General features: G+C 33.9%; 1 non-coding gene across 1 annotated transcript; it reads left to right on the top strand.

Annotated features, from left to right (window-relative positions):
- Positions 1-2,038: 2,038 nt before the first annotated feature.
- On the top strand, positions 2,039-2,145 carry LOC138712647 (U6 spliceosomal RNA). The gene has a single exon (XR_011335767.1). It is a non-coding gene; the product is annotated as a U6 spliceosomal RNA (small nuclear RNA).
- Positions 2,146-24,767: the final 22,622 nt, after the last annotated feature.

Raw genomic sequence — 24,767 nt, 5'->3', positions numbered from 1 at the left:
AAAATTATGGGCGTATCACTGAAGAAGAAAATCCCAAATGCGACACCGTACCAACTGGCAGATACACAGGACATCACACATGCAGCCATTACATCCAAATGGAAATGGGGTGGACACGTGCCAGGCTACCAGGCGACAGATGGACATACCGAGCTACCATGTGGGACCCCCGTATAGGAAGGAGACTTCAGGGCAGACCTCGGCGCAGATGGGCAGACTTCTTCAAAGAACAGGCAGGTCAACAATGGTCCAGAGAGGCAAGAGACAGAAGAAAGTGGAAACTACTCGAGGGACATTTGTGCATAGACAGGAAGTTGTGAAAGGCAGTGAGAGAATCATTGTTAAAGAAATTCAAGTTCTTGGACTTAAATATCACGTCTAACGTGAACTAGCTCATCACGTTAGACAGATAGAGCTTTCCCTTATTTAAGGAGGCCTTTGTCCTTCATGGGACACAATAGGCTATCTTTATCTTATCTTTATATTTATTTACTGTACTGTAGGTCAAAGCCATCTACAATATGTACTATACTTAATTCTTTCGAAAAAAATTTTTTACCAATATGTTTCATTGCTGTTACAGTACATTGCTGAAAATTACATAGAAAATAGTTATTATGCGGGAGTTGAGCGCAACAAACGGGGTATTTTATCCAGGCATTATATATTAACGGTCTTACTAATAAACCGTGTATAGTTTTTATACGAGACTTATGCAGCGTTGAGACACAAAACGTTACTAATAAACCATGCATAAGAGATTGATGTATAAACAATCTGTAACTATACAATGGGAATTGCTTTGCAGTAGTTATATCTTACATGAAACCCCTTGTTTAAGCGATGTATATAGAGAAAAAATGACCGCCCCTCTAACAGCTGTTCGTATCGACTGTCATTTTATGACGATAGATGCCTTGTAACCACAGAAGAACACACCAAAGAGCACAGAATAAATAGAAAATTATTGTTGTAGCTTGTACTCTTTGTTCAAAATATAGTGTGGTAATCGATCAGAGCCAGTTGTACTATCGATTCTTAACACGACACACTAGAGCGCTCCACCGGATGCAATAGAGAATCTCAGATATTCTATTATCTTTCGTAACGAAGTAATAACGAAACTATGACGTAGCTGTGTTGACAGTTATACTGTTATACACGACGTATGTAATGATTATTAGTAAGGAATTTACACACGACTTATAAACGAGCTATTCACTGTATAATAATAAGACAGTTAAACGTCTGTATATAGAGTTTTTATTAGTAAGACCGTAAATGTACAGTGACCGGAAAAAAAGCGTTATACACGGGATAATGTAATAAGCGGGCGCGTCTTATCGAGGTTTTACTGTATCATACAAACACTGGTCTGGGAAGTTCGTCTCATATTCGTCTTAGAAGGGGAGAGAGAAAATTTTAACTAATTTTCTGGAACTGATCTTTGTTTGGGAAAGTTCACCTAGCATAAAAATGAGTGGTAGGTGATTCAAGTTAGGCGGGACTTTACAAATTAATTTTCATGTCATTGCATTCTTATGCGAAATTAACCTGACCAATCAGCGATCAGTCTCTTTCACTGATATAATTTGAGTCTTAAATTCAGTAGCACACATTGTCAGCACCAATTATTTTTATTCACATTCAACTTAAAATTAAATATTTACTAAAATCATAATTATTAATTGTTTCTTTTTATACATGCTTTAGGAATTTTTAAAATTAGGGGAGACTTGGGTAGTATCGGACATCGGGTAATATCGGACAGTGCGTTTCTTTCATCTACCACCAGATCGTAGTACCTGAATGACATGGTTACGTATCTGTATGCGACATCACAGAAACGTAACCATGTCATTCAGGTACTATCATCTGGTGGTAGATGAAAGAAACTCACTGTCCGATATTACCCGATGTCCGATACTACCCAACTCTCCCCTAAATTTACACGAAAACCTTGTACATTATTGAAATACGCCAGAGGGATCAATTAATCTTTATTAGGTTTCCTATCGATATAAAAATCACTATCGTTGTACTCGCTTCGGCGGTACATATACTAAAATTGGAACGATACAGAGAAGATTAGCATGGCCCCTGCGGAAGAATGACACGCAGAATCGTGATTCCCGGTGCTAACATACGGTTGCCAAACTTGGGCCCTCACAGAGAGGCAAAAGTCGAACATCAAAATATATGTTTTTTTTTAATTCAATGCAGTGGCACTTGACTAGAGTCATTGGCCGTACATCAAAATATGCCAAAGGAAAATGGAGAGGAAGATAGTTGGCGTTTCACTGAAAGACAAGGTCTCCAACACGGCACTGCAGAAAATTACAGCTTCTGAGAACATCACAGAAAAAGCCCTCATAACGAAGTGGAAGTGGGGTGATCATGTAGCAAGGCAGCAACAAGGCAGATGGGCGCGAGAAACCACCATGTGGGACCCGTACATAGGAAGGAGAACACAAGGCAGGCCAAGAAGAAGATGGGCAGATACATTCAAGCAGCAGCTGGGAGGGAACTGGTCAACCATCGCCCGCAACAAGAACGAGTGGAGACAGATAGTGAACAAACTCGTATAGAACTAAATTTTGACAAACTCTAGTATATCTCACATAGTGAATGTGAATGTAAATATTGTTCACGTGAAATAGCTCATCATGTGAACCACACCAACCGAGCTTCCCCTCCTGTAGGAGGCCCTAGCCCTTCATGGGACACAGTGGCTTCATTCATTCATCCTATTCGCAATAGTTACCGAATAAGAGATTTTTAAACTTTTTTCTAAAAAAAAAAAGTATCAACTTCCAACCAGTAAGATAGTATAGTTTTTTGTAACGTACAACATTATTATTTTTTTCAACAAATACACAAAAGTACTTAGAGATCACACACGTCGAGCAGGTAGACCCTATTAGTTTCTCCTAACCAATGAAGTGAAGTATTTACATAATAAATAATTGCTTTTAACAAGAAAATGGTTTACATACAATTAACTTTTCCTATTTCTCTTTTTGTTCCTAAAAAATCCTTCCCTTTGCGATTTGTTTATATATGTACAGGTATGTTAAATAACTGAATAATTAGCCCTATTACATAGCCAGAAATTTAGTAACGCAAGTTATTGTAATAATTGCTGCCTTTATTCGCTGCATGTGCATGTGCATGTACATCCCTGACGTCTACGTTACGGCGGTATGTAGTGGATGCGCTATGCGCTCGTGATCAAGGTCGAGCTCTTCTACTGTGATTGGGAGCTAATATCGTCTCATCCCTTGTGTATGCTATTGAAATACGCCAGATGGATAAATTAATCTTTATTAGATTTCTTATCGATATAAAAATCACTATTCTATTCGCAATAGTTACCGAATAAGAGATTTTTAAACTTTTTTTTCTGAAAAACTATTAACTTTCCACCAATATCATGTTATAGTTTTTTTGTTACATAGAACATGAGCTATTAGCTCTGGAAATCTGCAGGTTATTTCACTTCCACTTTGTATATGTGTAGCCATTCTTCTTCTGTAGCCATGTTACATGTGTACAATTAACTGTAGTTTAACTTCGGCGTTTCTATTGGGAAGAAGTCTGGTGACTGAACAATGACTGGATCTCGATATCCTCCAACTTCATTTATATTTATTAATGTTATTGAAAGTTGAACTCGATGTGCAGGTTGCTTAAATAAATGCTTATTCCTAAGCCAGACATCGGGTGTTCTAAGCTTTGCTCTTTTGCAAGTAAATTAAGACCCCGTCCTTGCGATTTATCGGATTTTTATAATATACCCATTTATATGCAGGCAGTGACCCGAGTCCATTATGTACATGGCGGTCATCAGCCAGTGCGATGTTCATCTGACGAAGTACAACCACGAATCGCATTAAATGCGATACCCGTAGTGAGTCTTCAGGAACTGCAGTGATGTTGCAATAAATGCCTTCTTTTATGGAGATGGGAATGAAAAATGACCAATAAACGTTTATCTGTTTCGAACCTTAATGAAACACATGGTCTTAAAATGAACACAATTTCAGATATAATACAAGAATACCAGTTGTTACCCACCATATCTACAATTTGTATGCACAGTGTCGTTCAGAGTTTGTAACAGGAAGCAAGATTATTTTACAGCGTGTTTGAAAAGGTCAACCAAATAGGAACTTAACGGGAGAGGATGGTACTTTTTAAAACTTTTTTCCTATTTGGTGTAAAATATTTATTTTTTATATGTATAGAGCTCATAGCTGTGGCAACTCAACCAAATAAAAATATTTTGAAAAAAAAAAAAATTTTGGGGCCGAAATTTGAAAAAAATATACCCAATGCAGGATTGTACTAAAACCGATATATCTAAACCGTTTTTAAAGATAGATTCAAACAGTTTTTTGCAATTTATTTGCAAAAGCATGTTCTACAAACTCTCTGTAATATAATTTTGATATTAGTCCCTACGTTTGTAAAATAAACGATTAAAATTTAATAACAATTTTCTAATTTCCTTTCTTGCAAACAAACGGACGTATTTTTAAAATGAAGTCAATTAACAAACTTCTGTTACAGAGAAAAGTTTCCTAATAGTCTAAAGAATTTGTTTTCTAAATTTCATGCATGTATCTTTAATAGTTCAGAAATTATATCAATTATTGTCTGGCAATGTAGCAAAACAAAAATGAAGTTACTGGAAACCGATAAAAGCGGGCGTGTGATTTAAAAATCCATAGTGCCGGAAGTTTAAAAATGACGTCTCAACATCCGATAAGGGCACAAATACCCACAAAATGTTATGCAATGCATTCCACACATATCAAAGGGTATTTTAAAGAAACATTTTTCTTTTGAAAATTTAATTTACTGGAAACAACAATAAAAGTGGGCGAGTGATTTAAAAATCCATAACGCAGGAAGTTTAAAAATGGCGACTCAACATCTGATAAGGGCACAAATACCTATAAAATGTTATGCAATGCATTCCTCACGTATCACTGAGTATTTTAAAGATTTTTTTGAAAATTTACTCATTTTTCACCAAAAAACACCATCCTCTCTCCTTAAATGGAATAAACCCCATACTATTTACTTATGCAACAAGTGGATAATAGGCTGACCGGATTTTTTATGGTCCAGCAGGGGACATCGGCAATTTCAAGAAAAATCATAAACGCTTACCTAGTCACTCTTCATTGAAATGTTGTAGAAAATACATGTAACAGTAGATACAATGATAGAACTTTGCGCACTAAATTGATAGAGTATCTTAAAGGTTTGAATTAAATGCATAAACACACGTAACTCCTACATATAGATAATTGTAGTTACTAAGAATTCAATTTCAGTACTGCTGCATGCATGGAAGTCTTCCACATGATAGACCTATTGTACACACTGAACTCTAACACACAAATTTTACAAGTACTGTCTGAAGAATGTATCTTTTTAAGGATCTGTTGATTCCTATACAGCAGTGGTGGCGAAAATGCTATCGTGCGCCGAGCCACTGTGTAAGCTGCAACGTGCATGGCACCTATGGAGGGAGGCGGACACCCGAAGGGGAACTGAAGCAACTGTCTGACTTATTAACGGATTTTCATTTTCCTTAGGTCAAGCACTTAAATAAAATTATATACAGTACAAGGTTACAAACTAATGTTTAGTATGTGTAACGAAGAAAGAAATAAACAAAAAAACATAGGACACATTATCACAACCTAAAATTAATTGTCTTCAGAATGTCTCTGCGGCAGAGTTTCAAAATCAGGAATTACGTCACTTACTGCCAGTCGTAGTTGATCACGAAGGTATTTGTCTGTCAGTCGTGATCTAAATTAGATTTTTACTATTTTCATTGTTCAAAATAATTTTTCACAAACGTAAGTTGTAGCGAACATGGCTTCAACAGAGCAAGCGAAAGAACGAAGCTTCAAATATTTATTTTTTTGCCAAAGATTTGAAAAGTTCAACATTCGTCAAGTCCTTACATCTAGCTTTCATTTAACATCACATTGTAAATATGTGAATTTAAATTGAAGATCTAACCGCATTATTCGTACATCTGCTGAAAAAGGATCGACGTACAGCGATGATGATGATGATGATGATAATAATAATAATAATAATAATAATAATAATAATAACAAAAACAACAACACTTAACCTTTTAATGTTTCATCAGTAACATGTAGTAACTTATAATGTCGTTTTATGTTGTACAACCGTTTTCCTAGTAATACTTGTGAATAAATCATACATTTAATATTGTCATCATATTGTCAGCAAAAAATGCGTCCTCCCATCCTACTTGAAACTTTCGTTTTTTATAGAGGTACATAGTTTCGAGAGAGACATTGCGACGATACGCCACTCGCAGGTCAGAGACAAATACAAATGGAACGGAATTTGACTCCAGTGAGTGAGAGGGTGGGAGTTGTAGGTAGGAAGCAAGGGAAATGCACTGCGAGCCACAATGTGTTCGTGAGTCGCATTTTCGCCGCGGCTGCTATACAGCTTCACATTAAGTTCTTCAAATCAGGAATGAAAGTTTTTTTTCTACTTGTAAACCTAACAAAGCTTTAACTGTTTGATCTTTTTTTTCTGACTTTTTATTAATCTAGATTGAGTTCACTGTGGAGAAAAGTCTTTCAACTGATGAATTACAGACTGGAAGACACATGATTAATGACACTATTTTCAGATTTTCAAACGGAATGAATTTTTTCTTGAAATGTTAAAAAATATCATACTACTATTCGTCTGTTAGTTTGCCACAAAATTTCTCATTTTTGAACTACTTACAAATGGACGCTGCGGCAGTTCTAACGCTTCCACGCAACGCGAATGCTAAAATGACCAAAGATAAAGATGCTATGTTTTTCTCAAAGAGTGCAGAATATCTCGTACTGTGCTCGCTGGTTCTTCTGCCTGATACTGAGAAGCGTTCAGAAATGTGCTTGAATCGCAGAAATTACATAATGAACCTTAAATATTTATGTGTAAAATTTTATTGAAACAAAATCAAAGCTTCTGGGGACAAAATTAAATTTCGGGGACATTTGCTCCCCGGGGACAGCAACTCAAAATCGGGGACTGTCCGCGGAAATCGGGGACGTCTGATCTAGTGGTGGGGAGATTATGAACGAGTCGTTCATAATGAACGAATCATTGAACCGAACGAACGAATCATGATTCAGTAAACAAAAGGAATTCATTCCTTCCTGAATCGAAAGTTGAATCGAACGTCTTCTCGGTTCTCACTCGTTATGAATAGTTTTCTACATTGAATCTTCTGAATCCAGGTTCCTTATCGGTCCGCTCACTAGCAGATGTTTAGGTCCGCCCACTAACAGACGTGCTTGTTTCATACGCTGCGATATTTGCGACATCTGGTAGCTGGTAGAAGAACTTTGTTAAAATCAGCCTTTATTAATCGCATAGAACGATGTATTTAAGTTGTCAATGCCATGTTTGGATATAATGAATTACTAAAGTAGAATATCTATTTCATTAATGTTTTAAAAAAGGTAGAAAATGAAAGTGTTCGCATTACATCAACTATTTATATTTAATTACCGGTACCATTACACCTCAATCCAATTAATTAAACGTATATAGGCTAACTTCTTCATATTCGTACGTCTAAATTAATCACATGGATACGGAAGCTAGTATTCCTTATCACATACTTAAAAATATATATGTCCTAAACAGAATAATATAAAATCGCCAACCATTTATGAAATATAGAAAATGTAGCCCACCATAAGTTTAAAAATATGAAGTTAGGCCTACAGGAAAATTCAAAAACAAAACTTATGAATATTATAACGCATAAACTGTGCCATTTGTATAATATTTTTAGATAAAAAATGTAAAAGAGATAGGGAAAACACACACACCAATTAAGTACACTTTCCCGGATTTTTATTTTTATAAAATTTTTCTCAACTTCCTTTTAGTGTTCAAACTGTAAAATCTGTGACCTGTTTAATTATTTGATCTCTATTTTTCATTACTGATTAATGATTATGTAGCCTAAATATTATAACTTTATAACATTACAGTAGAGTCACATAATGTAGGAGATATTAAACTTATTTTATATATCGGTACCCATTTCTATCCAAGTATATGTACTAAATTAATACATCTTTGCAACCAGTGGACGACCGTGTCAATTTACCACTAATGCAGTGAACTGCAATGTGCTGTCATCTAGTGAGCAAAAAGTGAACGTGAAGTAAATACTGTAGTAACGAACGAAAGGTATCGCCGAATAGAAATAAAGATCCAGTGTGTAATTCGCTCATACTTGTATTGGAACATCTGTGAATCAAATGAACGAATCGAATGAACGAATCATTTTAGGGAATCGTTCTTACTGAACCGATTCTTCAAAATGAATCGAACTTCCCATCTCTAGTCTGGTCAGCCTAGTGGATAATCTTGATGATTATGGCACGAGTGAATGTTTGTCACACTCACTATCGTTCTTGCGACAATTTTCACGAGTGTCATAATAAGATTATCCACGAGTTGGATACAACACTTTATGGCATCTTAGCATTATAAATTGTAGGAAAATTATGAAAGAAACTCGGGATCCATAGCTGACAATTTGTGTTCAAAAGTAAAGAGGAATGAATGATATTGCAGATTATGTTACAAAATGTGCCTTTATTTTGTTAATATAGTTTCTCTGAACCACAGAACTGTTTTATGTGATATTCAAAAGTGATACAAAATTGTTAAAGATTGGAAATAAATGATACGTTACCTTGTGTCCTACATTACATTTCTTGTTACATGGCGCGTAGAAGATAGTCAGACGATATATTATTTTAAACTTCATAATAAGCCAATTATGAACGATATCCTATGTAGTAACAGCTTGTTTATAATGCTAGAATGACAAACTTATATTCACTATGTTTTAGTAAATATAAAAAAGATAAGGCGCAAAGTCGAGAACACTATAGAAGCATTTTATTTGAGCTAGAAAAGAAAAGTGTCTAAATTGTTATTAGGTGAAGTCGCCGCACTGGAGCGCCGCTGCAGCTCAACTAATTTAAACAACTAATTTAATGCACAGCATACACACTTCAATCTTATTTTATGCTCGACCATGCCGAAATGTAGTAATTATACACCTGGTAGCAGCCCTTTAATGGACCTCATTAAAGTACACCTATTCAATAAAGTTCAGGTGTTCCACCAATCAGAAAACACCATTGTAGCAATATGAAAGCGCAAGTATCGATTATTCTCGGATATGCAATCGAACGACAACTAGCGAAACGTCACGGAGGCTGGAAATGCGATACTGATGCAGAAGGTTATGTTCTGTTACTATAATAATTAGCGTTAATTGTAAATAATATTCAAATAAATTCAATTTGTCATGTCGTTTTTCAATGTCTAAATTAATTTCAATGTTATATCAAGATTAAAGTTCATTTTACTCTCTAGATTATATCAAGGTCAATGACATTTGTTCCTATGAAAAAATCAATACTTTCGCGTCTGCGCACATCTCACAATTTACGAGATATTGCACAAGGTCAGTTCCGCTCCCCAGTCAGATAAGAATAACATGAATACTTACAAATAATTTCAAGTCAGAAATACGGTCGAGCATAAAAAGTCGTATGAAACTTGCCTTTAATGGTAATTAAGACGCTCGTATGAAAATTATGAAACTCGCTTGCACTCGTTTCATAAACATACTTGCGTCTTAATTACTACCATTATAGGCTCGTTGCATAATGTACTATAAAAGTACACAAGCATATTATTAATGAGTCCTTTGAAGTTAAGTACTTAGGCATAATTTTCGACAATCATTTAAAATGGAACCAACACATTAATTACCTTTGTAATAAATTAAGTAAAATAATATATTAGTTTGTTTTATTGAGAAATTACTTGTCAATAAGTTTATCACGCACAATATACTTAACTTTATTTCAATCGGTAATTATATATATACAATTATAGGATGGGGTAGCTCATTTAAATCCAATTTTAATCCACTTTATTTATTACATAAGAAAATAATTAAAATACGTCTTCATAAACCTATTGATTTTCCATCTCAAACATTTTTTTTTAGACTTTAATGTTCTTAACATAAGACAAATTTATTATATTGTATTAATAAAATTCATACATAAAAATCGAAATAATTTTGAATTATATTCTAATAGTTATGAAACAAAAGGTATGAATTATTTAAGATTGTTTGAACCAAAATGCAACACTGCTACAGTATTTAATCATAGTAGTAATTTAGGCCCAAGAATGTATAACAAATTTATATTTAAATATCCTAATCTTGTCAATTCTAATAGTCCTAGTATTAAATTTAAAAAGTTATGTATGGATTTTATAAAAATTGAAAAATTGTAAATTTAAATTTATATATTCTATTTGCATAGTAGACATAAGACAAATTGTATTATATACTTCTTAATTTCAATTCAGGAATCCGCCTCGAGTACGAGTTCTACTCTTTCAGGGGCGAGCTAAAGTTTTTCTGTATCTATACTATTAATAAATCTGTAGTACTATTAATAAATCTGTAGCCGAAATTTTTCTGGTAATTTTCGATTTTCCAAAAATAATTGATCCTAACATATATAATTAACCACCCTGAAACCGAAAATCGCATTTTTGAAATTTTTGTTTGCATGTCTGTCTGTATGTTTGTTACCTTTTCACGCGATAATGGCTGAACCGATTTATATGAAAATTGGAATATAAATTAAGTTCGTTGTAACTTAGATTTTAGGCTATATGACATTCAAAATACATTATTTAAAAGGGGGGTTATAAGGGGGCCTGAATTAAATAAATCGAAATATCTCGCTTATTATTGATTTTTGTGAAAAATGTTACATAACAAAAGTTTCTTTAAAAATGATTTCCGATAAGTTTTACTCTTTACAAAATTTTGATAGGACTGATATTTAATGAGATAAATAAGTTTTAAAATTAAAATAACGCCATCTAAGACGGTGCAATGAAATAACAAATGACTTCGTCTATAAGGGGCCTTGAACAACAGCAATCGAAAAAGGGGCCTTGGACAGCAACAATCGAAAGCTATTAAACTTAGCCTACAGACAATGTTTATGTGTTTGTATGAAATAATATCGGAAGCTAAATTAACCGATTTGTATGATTAATTATTATTTCATCATTGGAAAGTGTAGTTTCTCTAGATGGATATAATGCTATAATGTTTTTACAGTAACTTCTGAGTGCTCTCTGGACCAAAATGATCGCATTTTAATTATTTAAATACAATTTAAATTAAGTAACATATTAAACGATTTATCCTTCTGTCAAACACAAATGTTTCCTGGATCAAACGTCCTATTTTAATTATGTAATTACTTTATATTTATTTCTAACAGGTGCAGCGGAGCGCACGGGTACGGCTAGTATATTATATTTTATGTTACAATTATTAGCAAAATAAATAAATAAGTAAATATACGTCTTCTGTCAGTAACATCTCAGATTGTACTAAGCTGTGGCAACGACCGGTAACATACAGGCCCGCGAAGCATTGAAGCACGAAGCATTCAGCGACTGAGATCTTTCCGCGTTCTTCGGATCAAGCATGACGCGAACTCACTGTAATCTACATGGAATTTGTTGCTGTACGAGGTTGTACAGAACAGGGGATATATGTAGGTCTGAAGCAAACATCCCGAATTCAACATCACATCACTAAGACAGCAGTACCCCACTCATATGGATTCCTAAAGGAAGACTCCACTGAAAATCATGAAAATTTTTCCAAATTTTTTAGCTATTTCACTTATTAAGAATTTATATTTTCATATCCCAAATGGATTCAGCTCAATTCTGATTACAAATACTCGTATGTTTACACTTTTTAAATTAAGACTGCAAGGGAGCGTGGAATTTAAAGAGCTGTCAAAATTGTTTTTCATCGAAGAATTCTATTTTTTAAATTTCTGATTACAAATTTAGTAACTTTTTGTTGGCTCCCTCAAGTTATTAGATGAATGTAGCGGAGGAGAATATTAATTTACATAAATATTCATTTTATTTTCAAATCTATTTTTCTGTGTTCACTTTTGTTGATTCAACACCAACTTTCTTATGCCAAATATTAATCAATCTGGATGAAATTTTTACTGCAAGTATTTATGAGGTAGCTGCATGTTTCTATGCATTTATGTTGTGAGAAATGCTGCTACTTTATTTTATTAATATTTTTCTAAGAAAAAATATTAATAAAATAAACTAGCAGCATTAAGAAAAAATATTAATAAAATAAACTAGCAACATTTCTCACAAAATAAATGCATAGAAACATGCAGCTACCTCATAAATACTTGCAGTAAAAATTTCATCCAGATTGATTAATATTTGGCATAAGAAAGTTGGTGTTGAATCAACAAAAATTAATACAGAAAAATAGATTTGAAAATAAAATGAATATTTATGTAAATTAATATTCTCCTCCGCTACATTCATCTAGTAACTTGAGGGAGCCAACAAAAAGTTACTAGATTTGTAATCAGAAATTTAAAAAAAGAATTCTTCGATGAAAAACAATTTTGACAGATCTTTAAATTCCACGCTCCCTTCCAGCCTTAATTTAAAAAAGTGTAAACATACGAGTATTTGTAATCAGAATTGAACTGAATCCATTTGGGGGTATGAAAATATAAATTCTGAATAAGTGAAATAGCTAAAAAAAAATTTGGAAAAATTTTCATGATTTTCAATGGAGTCTTCCCTTAATATGACCCTAATTGTGTGCGTTGGTGTTACTCATACAACCTCTCACAATCTGGTCGCTTCAAACGCATGAACTACAATCAATAAATCATGACCGATTTGTTTGCTAATACTACAGTACAGTACTGATATTCATAAATCAGTAGCTTTGTTATTAATGAACCTTCCGATTGCGTCATGACACCGTAAATAATGGCTGCAAAGAATGTTTGATTAATTTCTGTATAGAGACGAACCTAGTGACAGTTCTCAAAATAAACAAAAATTGATTTTGTCGGCAAGAACCCAGTTATTTCTTGGTCTTGGTTAAAACTTTTAGGCTGCGAATTATTATGTAACGAAGAAGTATGATATCTTCTCAAAATACATGTTTCAATTGCCTCATCAAATAGAATGTGGTCCGATTACTTGCCCCTAAAAGGTTGATCTTGTCTTATTCAAAGCTTGATTGCCCCCAAGGAGGAATGAAGTTGAACAAGACGTTGAAATGATTTGAATTCCGTAAAGGTAGCAGACTTCTAAGACACAGGGATACAAAAGTTGATCCCACAATAAGACAAATGTCTCAATTCCTGTGGGAAATATTTTGAAAAAATAGATCAACAGTTATTGCATTTTTTTCCCAATAATTTTTTTTTCCTTTGAAATTGCTTCCTTTCTGTAAACGACCCCAGAGAAACTTATTTTTTACGGCCCTCGTAATTGCGTTCGAGTGGCCAAAATTTGTATAAGCACTTGTTTTGACATTATTAACATGGTAGAAGAAAAAAACAACTTTTTTATCTGCCACCATGAGAATATTTGCTTGTTAGCCAGCGCATAAGATTGGACCACATGTTAGTTCCACAAAATTTTTGCTAGACCCTAGAGTTAATAAGAAGGAATATAGGTACCTACAGAATGCACCGTAAGAAATGTAATTAATTTCAGAGGTTATAAGAGGAAGGCAGAAAATAGGAAAGATTGGAGAATGCTAGGTTTGCAGTGAAAGACCTGCCCTTGGACAGAACTTTATAATAAAATATTTGAAATATTTCGCACAAAAAAGTTTAATACAATTTTGCTCATTTTTTCTTCCTTTCCGAAATAAAAATTATTTTATATGAAACATTTTATACAGTTTTCCGGAAAAGCTCAGTCAATTTAAGAGAGCAATATATTATGATAATAAATGATTGAAAGAATTTTAGTTTTTTTCTTTAAATATGCAGAAATTTTATCCGAATAAATGTAACATTTTAAAATTCCTTTTCCGAACCAAAAGTTACATTTGTTTGGATCAAATTATTCTCAACTTTGGATTGGCCATTGCACTACCGAAGACGACAACTTGATGAGATGGCCTCCGCATTCACCTGACTTGTGACTTTTTCGTATGAGATGCGTGAAGGACATGTTTACATTTTGCCTGTACCAATAACCTGCAACAATTACAGCTTCGCATCACAGGCGATAGGGGTAACACGCTGCGCAGAATGAGGGAGCAATTATTGCATAGATGTGTGCCGTGTGACTATAGGTTCACATATCGAGAACCAGTTAGTTATCGAAGAAAACTAAGAATTATTCTTTGATTAATAGCGTTGCTTTGCATTAACAGTTACAGAGATAAATAATTATTGTAAAATCGGAATAATCATCTGTATTTACTGAATACTCAATAGTTCTGCTTCTGCTGCTTCTTGAGCTGATAACAATCGCTTTCTCACCTCGAAATTCCTCCAGATCGCGGCAATAAAGGAAGAAAATCACCGGCTATACTTTCACCAATTGGCTTTCATAGAAGCTGCATTAAACCTCTTCCCATAGCTTTGAGTGGGTTATCAACAATGTAACGTGAATATCACCTCTTCCGGAAATAGCTTCTTAGCCACATAATTCATAATATAGAATCATATCCAGCCTGTGATAATAGCGTCAAGTCGACCTTATTCCCGACTTTCGTGGAACATTAAGCAGGGATCGTAACCTTGTTAGTACATCACTACCCACATTATCCCTTTTGTAACTACACCTCAGTCTACTGAGTACCGGAAATGATGTCACTAACTTCGCTGCGCAGAATACTGGAAGTTTCCAGTCTGATAAAGAGCTTAGCATTCCTCACACTGAATGAATCTTCCTGGTCTCGTGATGTTGCAAGTCTCTTCTAAGTTCCTCAGAATTTAATATTAAGTCTTATTAATTTATTGTAGTGTTTTATGGTTTCTGTTGTATTATCAGATTTAGTCATATTTTATTACAAACATATTTACTCAAGACATTAATTAATTAATAAAAATAAGGTCTATAGGGTGTTAAGGTAATAGCACAGTCTAATATATACAGTCACGAAGCTCAATACGTAGTAAACATGCATCCATAGACAGTTGCTAATCACTAGGATCGCTACTATCGCCTCATAACAGACAATGCGAAATAGTACCTGTACAGTCTATTGTTCCTAGTACCCTCAACAACTCAAGCTTCGTGACTGTATATACTAGACTTTGGGAATAGTGCAAATACTTTATTGACCAATAAATGATAATGAAATTAATAAAATAAAGATTTTATGTTTTATAATAGTTTGTATCTAATAGTGTTTTATACTGGTTGGGCCAGGTGCACCTGATAATTCAGTTCCATGCAACTCGCAGTTTGTTGTTGTTTGGTCAACTGCTCGAAAACATGTTTGAACCTCATAAGTGACATTAATAAGGCATCACTTACGAGGCAAACAAGCCAGGATATAATGGGGTAGGGTGCCAGTTCCTTTCCTCCTCCATTACATACATCGCCAACTAGCTACATATTACAGTAATGAGTAAGCTTGTAATGTTGGGACCAATTACACAAGTTGACTGCAGCATGCTACATAGGGCGGGGACGTGAGATAGTACGAGGACATTGACTTGGTTCTGCGATCGATTACGAGAATAACAAGCTGAACATAAACAAATCTGGACAGCTACATAACATTACAAAGATATAGTTTTACGTATCTTTCGTTATGTGCAGAAGAATTATCATAGAATTATTCGTGGGTTTGTATTTTCTCCTTTCTTTTCTTGTGCTATTGTATTGCATTGTATTGCATTGTATTGTATTGTATTGTATTTATTAGCATTTCATGGTATTCATACATTGCTTCACAGCTAGAATATGGAACAAGTCAAAAAACTTAATACTATTATAAAGTCTTAATTTATAGACACAGTCTAGTTGAAATATATACAGAAGAGCTTTATAATATAGTCTACTAGTACAACACAAAGTTTTAATATCAATTTCATGAAGCATTGTTAAATGTCATGAATTCACCTACAGAATAGAAGGCGTGAGAAATTAGATACTTCTTTAATTTGGCCCTAAATAATCTTATGTTTTGAGTTTCATTTTTTATATCGATAGGGAGGCTATTAAAAATTTTTACAGCCATATAACGCACTCCTTTTTGATAGCACGATAGACTTGCCGATGGACAATGAAAGTCATTCTTTTGACGCGTATTTATGATATGAACTGTTGAATTAGTTACAAAGTTTTTACGATTACATACGAGGAAGGTTATTAATGAAAAAATAGACTGACAAGCCATGGTCATTATTGTAGTTTTTTGAAAATAGTCCTACACGATTCCCTAGATTTGGCACCTACTATTATTCTAATTACTCTTTTTTGTAATAGGAATATACTATTACTATCTGTGGAATTTCCCCAGAATATTATTCCAAAATTCATTGCCGAGTGGAAGTATGCAAAGTATATTGTTTTTAAGTTATTGGTATTTACTATCTTTTGCATAGATCTAATAGCAAAACATGCTATCTCTGAGTAGACGGTATAGTCCGGGTCATCTTACTTCATACCCTAAGGGTGAAACCTAACAATTTTTCTCCCATTACTACATATGCTAGTGGATTGTAGTGATTTTCTAGTTTGCAGGTTGAATTTTCTTTAATTCAGGAGAATTCTAGTGATACAAAAGGGAACTATACACTGCCAACCTAATAGTACAAATGAAAAAGTCACTCAGATTATGGACATCTTGGGGGAAACACGTCATTATGTTACTTTGTAAAATAATTGTTTCAGTTTTACAATTAGTAATGTTTCCCATTTGTCAAGTGACTTCTGTGTCATACAGTATTTAGGTAGAGAGTTGTTCAATCTGTAATTAATAGATTTAGGATCTGGCATTTGTAACCGACATTATATCTGAATAACTTAAACCTACGTCTGCAAGGAAAAGACATTTCCATGATGGATCACCTGAAAGCTTTCATGAATTGTTTGAGATTGTGGATGAACCAAGGTGCACAAAACGACAGTTTGCCATTTTCCATTTCTCGGGGCTGTTTTACATGGCAGTTTAAAATCTCTTATAGTTAATTATAAATAAATTATGGTAGAACTATTGAACGAGTTCTCTCTGAGATTCCAAGTTTTAAGTAAAATGGGCAAAGAATAGAAATCTTTCTACAGTTTCTCCAATTATGTTCTTGTCCATGTTTCTGATACATTGAAACTTGAGCCTATTGGAGTGCAGAATAATAAAAATTTAAATGACTTAGGGTTGTTGAGTTGCAACTCTATTATTCACTGATTTTAAATACACTGTGTCCGGGACAAAATTTACCAAAAAGAAAGTTTAATAACTCGCGTAATAATGGAGACAGGAAAATGAAATTTGCGGCAAATGAAAGAGGGACATTTTAAGTTTTATGTGTGATGTTGGCAACATTTGGTCATTGTTGTTGAAATAGCTGTAATTAAAATGGCTTTCACAGTGCAACAAAAAGTTCAATGCTGCTATTGGCTTGCCGAATTCAAGTATCCGAAGATAGTGGAGAGATGATTTAGACAACAGTGGCCTCAGAAGCAACCACCAGATAGGCACACAATAACAACTTGGCATAGAAAGCTTCTTGAGACCGGTTCTCTTGTAGAGAAAACACCACGCGGGAAGAAAGTGACAGAAGCGCAAGTCGACAGAATTCAGCAAGCTTTCCAACGGAGCCCGTGTAAGTCTGTTCGCCGTGCCAGCAGGGAACTTGCAATTCCAAAGTCAACTAGCCACGATGTTCTGCACAAGAGGTTACGTCTGCATGCATACAAGATTCAATTGGTTCAAAAGTTGAAACCAAACGACTTGCCTGCACGATATGATTTCGCTAGTGACATGCTGTTGAAAATTGATATTGAAAATGGTTATCTGCAGAAGGTCGTGTTTAGTGATGAGTCCACCTTCCACGTCTGTGGGATCGTCAACAGGCATAATTGTCGCATCTGGGGATCAGAAAATCCGCATGTAGTGAGGGAATTGGAAAGAGACAGCCCTAAGATTAATGTCTGGTGCGGACTTACACATGAAATGTGTATCTTGATATGCTGCAAAATGACGCCATTCCTCAAATTCCACAGGGATATGTTTTCCAACAAGACGGAGCTCCGCCACATTATGCATTACATGTTACAGATCACTTGAATGAATGCTTTCTTCAGCGATGGATTGGTCGAGGTGGACCTACAGCATGACCTCCCAGATCCCCAGACCTAACCCCACTGGACTTCTTTTTTTGGGGATACATAAAATACATTGTGTACAAGATTGTAGTGGCAGATTTGGAGGATCTGCGTCGGAGAATTGTCGCTGCTTATGCAACTGTCATTCCAGAGATGTTACGAAACGCATGGCAAGAACTTGAATATCGCCTGGACATCTGTCGTGCTACAAGAGGTACACACATAGAAGTTTATTAGTGGTCCTTCGAAACTTTGTAAGTCCCTTTGTCAATTCCCGCAAACAGCATTTTCATCCATAAATTATTTGGTGAGTTATTAAACTTCCTTATTGGTAAATTTTGTCCCGGACACCCTGTATTGTTCTCCAAATCTCCGCCCTTTTGCCTGCCACATATTGCAAATTTTGGTCAAAAGGTTTACTAAAATATTTCCTGCAATATATTGTACAATCGAATAGCCGCCCAAAACAAGGTTGTAACCTTCATTTCTCATAAGTTTACTTTTTCGTGAATAATGTATGTGTATGTATTTATTCACACTGCAATGGGTATATACCCGGTGGCAGTGGTAACTAATTACACTCAATAATGACAATAATAAACTTGTTAATTAAAAATACACTTAATAATACCAATAATTAATACTAACAATAATTTATTATAATAATAATAATAATAATAATAATAATAATAATAATAATAATAATAATAATAATATGGAATATCCTAAATTAAATGAAGCACTATCACTTAAAATAACATTTAAAATAAATCTAATTTGTATCTCAAATCTAAGTTCGAACTAAAACCCACGAGTATATGTTCATATTTGCACAAGTACCTTTCCACATTACACTCATTTCGCTGTCAACTCACTCACTGCACTGGAACTACGACACATTTTACTGATTCTATCCTGATTTCACTAACACTTCAAAACCATTTCACTGTTCAAATACTTTGCACTGCCACTATAAACTATAAAGCTTCCCTGACAGGAACGCGTTTCACTGACACAACATAATTCTTCACTGATACAACACTTCAATAACAAAATATCATTTACATCCTTTACATACTGTGTATAATTATCGTCTATTGGTAAAGTCCTTAAGCCTATTAATGGTTAGTAATGATGCGCTATGTGTAATGCTTTGCTTGTTTTCTTAATAAAATCACCACACATGTCTGATTGTCAACCCTGCTCTAAAAAATTAAAAGTGTGTACATACAAATAGGTTTGGAAGTAAATCCCTAAAAGACAAAGTATATAATTATGTCTCGTGACCAGAATATTGTACAAAATGGAAATATAAGAATTGGAAATTTATCTTTTGAAGAGGTGGAGAAGTTCAAATATCTTGGAGCAACAGTAACAAATATAAGTGATACTCGGGAGGAAATTAAACACACAATAAATATGGAAAATGCCTGTTATTATTCGGTTGAAAAGATTTTATCATCCAGCCTGCTGTCAAAAAATCTGAAAGTTAGAATTTATAAAACAGTTATATTACCGGTTTTTCTTTATGGTTGTGAAACTTGGACTCTCACTGTGAGAGAGGAACAGAGATTAAGGGTGTTTGGGAATAAGGTGCTTATTAAAATATTTGGGGCTAAGAGGGATGACGTTACAGGAGACTGGAGAAAGTTACACAACACAGAACTGCACGCATTATATTCTTCACCTGACGTAATTAGAAACATTAAATCCAGACGTTTGAGATGGGAAAGGCATGTAGCACATATGGGCGAATCCAGAAATGCATATAGAGTGTTAGTTGGAGGCCGGAGGGAAAAAGACCTTTAGGGAGGCCGAGACGTAGATAGAAAGATAATATTAAAATGGATTTGAGGGAGGTGGGATATGATGACAGAGAATGGATCAATCTTGCTCAGGTTAGGAACCAATGGCGGACTTATGTGAGGGCGGCAATGAACCTCCGGGTTCCTTAAAAGTCAGTAAGTAACTAAGTAAGTAAGTAAGTGTACAGTACAATGTGTTTCCCCTAATGTTTAAGAATTTCAATTTGCTGGTTACAACCTTGTTCTGGGCGGCTATTCATTCCGAAAAGTAACATGAGAATTAGAATTAATGGTTCGTATTTAGTAGCATCATTGCGATTAAGGTTGTACTTATTGTAATAGTAATATGCATTACAAGAGCGGTATGTTGAAGTTTTCATGTTCGAGGAAAAGTTTGAAAAAGCGAAACGTAGTTGAGCTTTTTTAATTTCCAAGAATTGAAAGAAAACATACCGCTCGTGTATCGTACATTATTTTGTGCGAAGATCGTTTATTACATACCTGAAAGAGGAATTTCTAATTACTTGCAATGAAATCTCCTTCTTGGTTTCTGTTCAATGACGGCAAATTTGCAAAACAAAAATATCTATCTTCAACATTGTTGCTTTAAAATGTTTTCTGTGTTTACTATAATCCAGCAGGCCGTGATATACCCGTCTGTCTTTTTTCCCCAGTCTATGAGGAGTCTGGAATCTTGTAGATTTTTTCACGGCTTCCTTAATGTTACTTGCATCACGAATGCAGTAACTTTAGTGGAATTGTAGAGTTTGCTTAATTTTTGCAAATATTTAAAAACAATAATTAACAGTGCAATTTAGGTGAAATTGCAGTGGTAAGTTTCCAATTTATAATTATGACTATATTGAACGTCTCTAAAAATAATATGTTAAAAGCCTAAAGCAGTAAAATCAATATATCACTTAAGCGGTAAGAAGAGGGAAATTGTTATGTGTGTTAGGTTGGGAATACTGAATGTGGAATTTTAGACTTTCCGCGGATTGGTTTTGTGCGGAAACCAAGCAAATACGCACGATCTCGCACAAAATAGTGTTACAGGTTTCATTTGTGAGACCATTAAACATACCTTACCAATTTAATTCTCCTCTGATTGAGGTTCTGGCTGATATGTACTGTACATCTGCCGTGTCACACGTGGTGCTCATATCCAACACTTGTAATGTCCATGCGAACTTAAAATGTTCTGTCATTTCATGCCACTTTTGTTTCTGTATGTCATTTCAGTAAAAAATAAATGAGCTTTACTTTTTCACCTTTCTTTTTTAATTTCTCTGTATTATCCATTTAAATGTATAAAATGCACTTTGTTCATAAAAATTGTCTGCTGTGAATGGAAATGTGCTCAAAACGATGAATATCACTAACCCGAGCATTGTCTGCATGAAGTACAATGTACGCAGCAGCCAATTCCTGCTGATAGTGTCATTTTATCCCACATAGTTCAGTAGCTAAAGCTATGCACATAAAAGTGACTTCAGATACGAACTTACAGCCAATTCTATTAAAGATAGTTGCCACTGGCTCTCTTATAGTTCAATAAAGCTCCGTGATTTCATGGAGTTATTACCAGTGATAACACAATATAGACCATAAGCGTCCGGATTTACTTCTAATAGATAAAACTGACACGACACTCAGTATTACATGAGCTCGGTATTCGTTACGGCACCGTAGTTCCATAAGTAGGACATGAGTACGAACATCTAAAAGCATTATACTAGTTACTGAGATTGATTAGTATATGGCATGTAAGAAGTATGAACACATAGCATTTTTTCATTATCGGTAGAATACACACTGTAGCTCCCAAGGTATAATGTCTTAGACTACGCAGGTACAACGCAGGACAGTCTATAAAGTAGATGATGAAAAAATAATAATGACTATTTCGTTTATATGACGCCATTCCATTTTCGGCCAATGAAGTGTAATGATATTTTGAATTTCAACCAATCAGAGTCATAAGTTACATCGCGATAATTTCTGCAGCTGGATTTACCACTATCAATTTATCGCAAGGTCGTTCTTTTGTTAAGTCAGTGTCGCCAACTGTTTCCACGTAAATCGATGAGCATGAATCCATTCTACTAAATAAAGTGCGAAATCCTACTTCCACAACTACATCTTCATCTTCTAATTCCATGTCCGTTGTATCTAAAGAAAATGATATACCGTCCACACCTGTATAGCCGCGAAACCAGGTGGCCCGGCTTCGATTTCCTTCCGGGACAAGTTACCTGGTTGAGGTTTTTTCCGGGGTTTTCCCTCAACCGAATATTAGCAAATGCTGGGTAACTTTCAGTGTTGCACCCGGACTCATTTCACCGGCATTATCACCTTCATCGCATTCAGACGCTAAATAAACTAAGATGTTGATAAATCGTCGTAAAATAACCTACTAAAATAAAAAATGACATTCCTTCATAACAATTGTTCATTTATGTAATGCATTAATCAGGTTATTTGTAATTATAGGCCCTACTACAAAATGCTTAAATTAAATTATGGTTTCAGCAGATAATGAAAACGTAGCTATTTCTGTAATAATAATAATAATAATAATAATAATAATAATAATAATAATAGTAATAATAATAATAATCATAATAATAATAATAATAACAATAATAATAATAATAATAATAATAATAATAATAATAATAAGAGAAAAGCGCAGTACATCTAATTAACATTTTAAAATCTGTATTTCAGTTTTCTCAATTGGCATTACTGAATAACATTCAATTTCTTTATTGTAATAATCGTTATTCACCTATTTCGACTTCACAATGTCTGAATAGGTTAAGTATTTATAAATATACAGTTATAAACATTTTGTGGGCGAATTTTAAGGATATATTTTTTACAGTTTTATTTTATTCACGAAATATTTCTAATAAATGTCACTCGAAGTCTGAGATTTTCCAAATAAATTCACCAGCTTCGCTCGTGAGCATATGAGCATATATTTAGGTCCTATCAAGTTTTAAGCCTCAAACAGTGTAAGTAATCAAAGTCTATCATCATTTTCATAATGTATTTATTCGTAAAAATCTCATTCGTTTCTAAGCGTGAAATTGTTATATAAATTTAGATTTTAAATTTAATTGAACAGCATTTTTAAAACTTCTCAGTACACGAGCAAATTAATTGAATATTTAATTATATTTGTTCTCTAAATGTTGAATAAAGTAACTTCCTTTTTGACAGCAAAGTATGTCCATAATATTTTGTGCGAGATCGTACGTAATTGCTTGGTTTCCGCACAAAACCAATCCGCGGAAAGTGTAAAATTCCACATTCAATATTCCCAACCTAACACACATACAAATTTCTCTCTTCTTACCGCTTAAGTGACATATTGATTTTACTGCTTTAGGCTTTTAACATATTATTTTTAGAGACGTTCAACATAGTAATGATTATAAATTGGAAACTTACCACTGCAATTTCACATAAATTGCACTGTTAATTATTGTTTTTAAATATTTGCAAAAATTAAGTAAACTCTACAACTCCACTAGAGTTACTGCATTCGTGGATGCAAGTAATATTAAGGAAGCCGTGAAAAAATCAACAAGATTCCAGATGCCGATGTTATTACTGCAATATGTTACATATATAATATTGTTAAAATATTAAAATAAAAAGTAAATCATTACATAACCTTACCGTTTGTTTTAAGTTCGCATTTATAGACTAGGGGGGAAAAAAAGACAGACGTATATCACGGCCTGCTGGAGTATAGTAAACACAGAAAATATTTTAAAGCAACAATGTTGAAGATAGATATTTTTGTTTTGCAAATTTGACGTCATTGATCAGAAAATAAGATGGAGATTTCATTGCAACTAATTAGAAATTCCTCTTTCAGGTATGTAATAAACGATCTTCGCACAAAATAATGTACGATACACGAGCGGTATGTTTTCTTTCAATTCTCGGAAATTAAAAAAGCTCAACTACGTTTCGCTTTTTCAAACTTTTCCTCGAACATGAAAACTTCAACATACCGCTCTTGTAACGCATATTACTATTTTGACATAATCAATTCATCATTTACTTTCATTTTATAAAACTACTAATATTAATCTACTTAAGGAGACACTCCACTAAAATGCCAAATTTTTTCGTAATCATTTTTTCAACCAAATTTTTAGAGCATGTTTACTATGCAAAGGGCTAACAAAGTACCAAATTTTCAACTTCCAAATGTTTCTGACTTTTTTTTCTATTCTTATTAGAAATAATTTCAGACACAAAGTTTCAGTGGAAAATCTCAATTTTTAAGCTTCCTTCTCTTTTGGTTACATTAATTAGACATAGAGGAACATTTCTATGCATTCTATTGATAAAATATCTCATTTCTTTACTTTCAAAATTTTTTTTTTAAATTTTAAAATGTTATTTTTTCTATAATTCATTTAAATAAATATTAATAAAATAAACTAGCAGGATTTCTTACACAATAAATGCATATAAAAATGCAGCTACCTCATAAATACTTGCAGTAAAAATTTTATCCAGATTGAATAACATTTGGCATAAAACGTTGGTGTTGAATCAAGAAAAATAAACTTGAGGAGAAATGGATTTTGAAGTAAAATAAATATTTATGTAACAGATACGTATTAAAATTCTCGTCCTCTACAC

This window comes from Periplaneta americana, chromosome 13 (genome assembly GCF_040183065.1).
Source record: "Periplaneta americana isolate PAMFEO1 chromosome 13, P.americana_PAMFEO1_priV1, whole genome shotgun sequence".
NCBI classification, from domain to species: domain Eukaryota; kingdom Metazoa; phylum Arthropoda; class Insecta; order Blattodea; family Blattidae; genus Periplaneta; species Periplaneta americana.
Note: the sequence above shows the minus strand (reverse complement) of the source record. Positions and strands in the feature narration are given on the sequence as shown.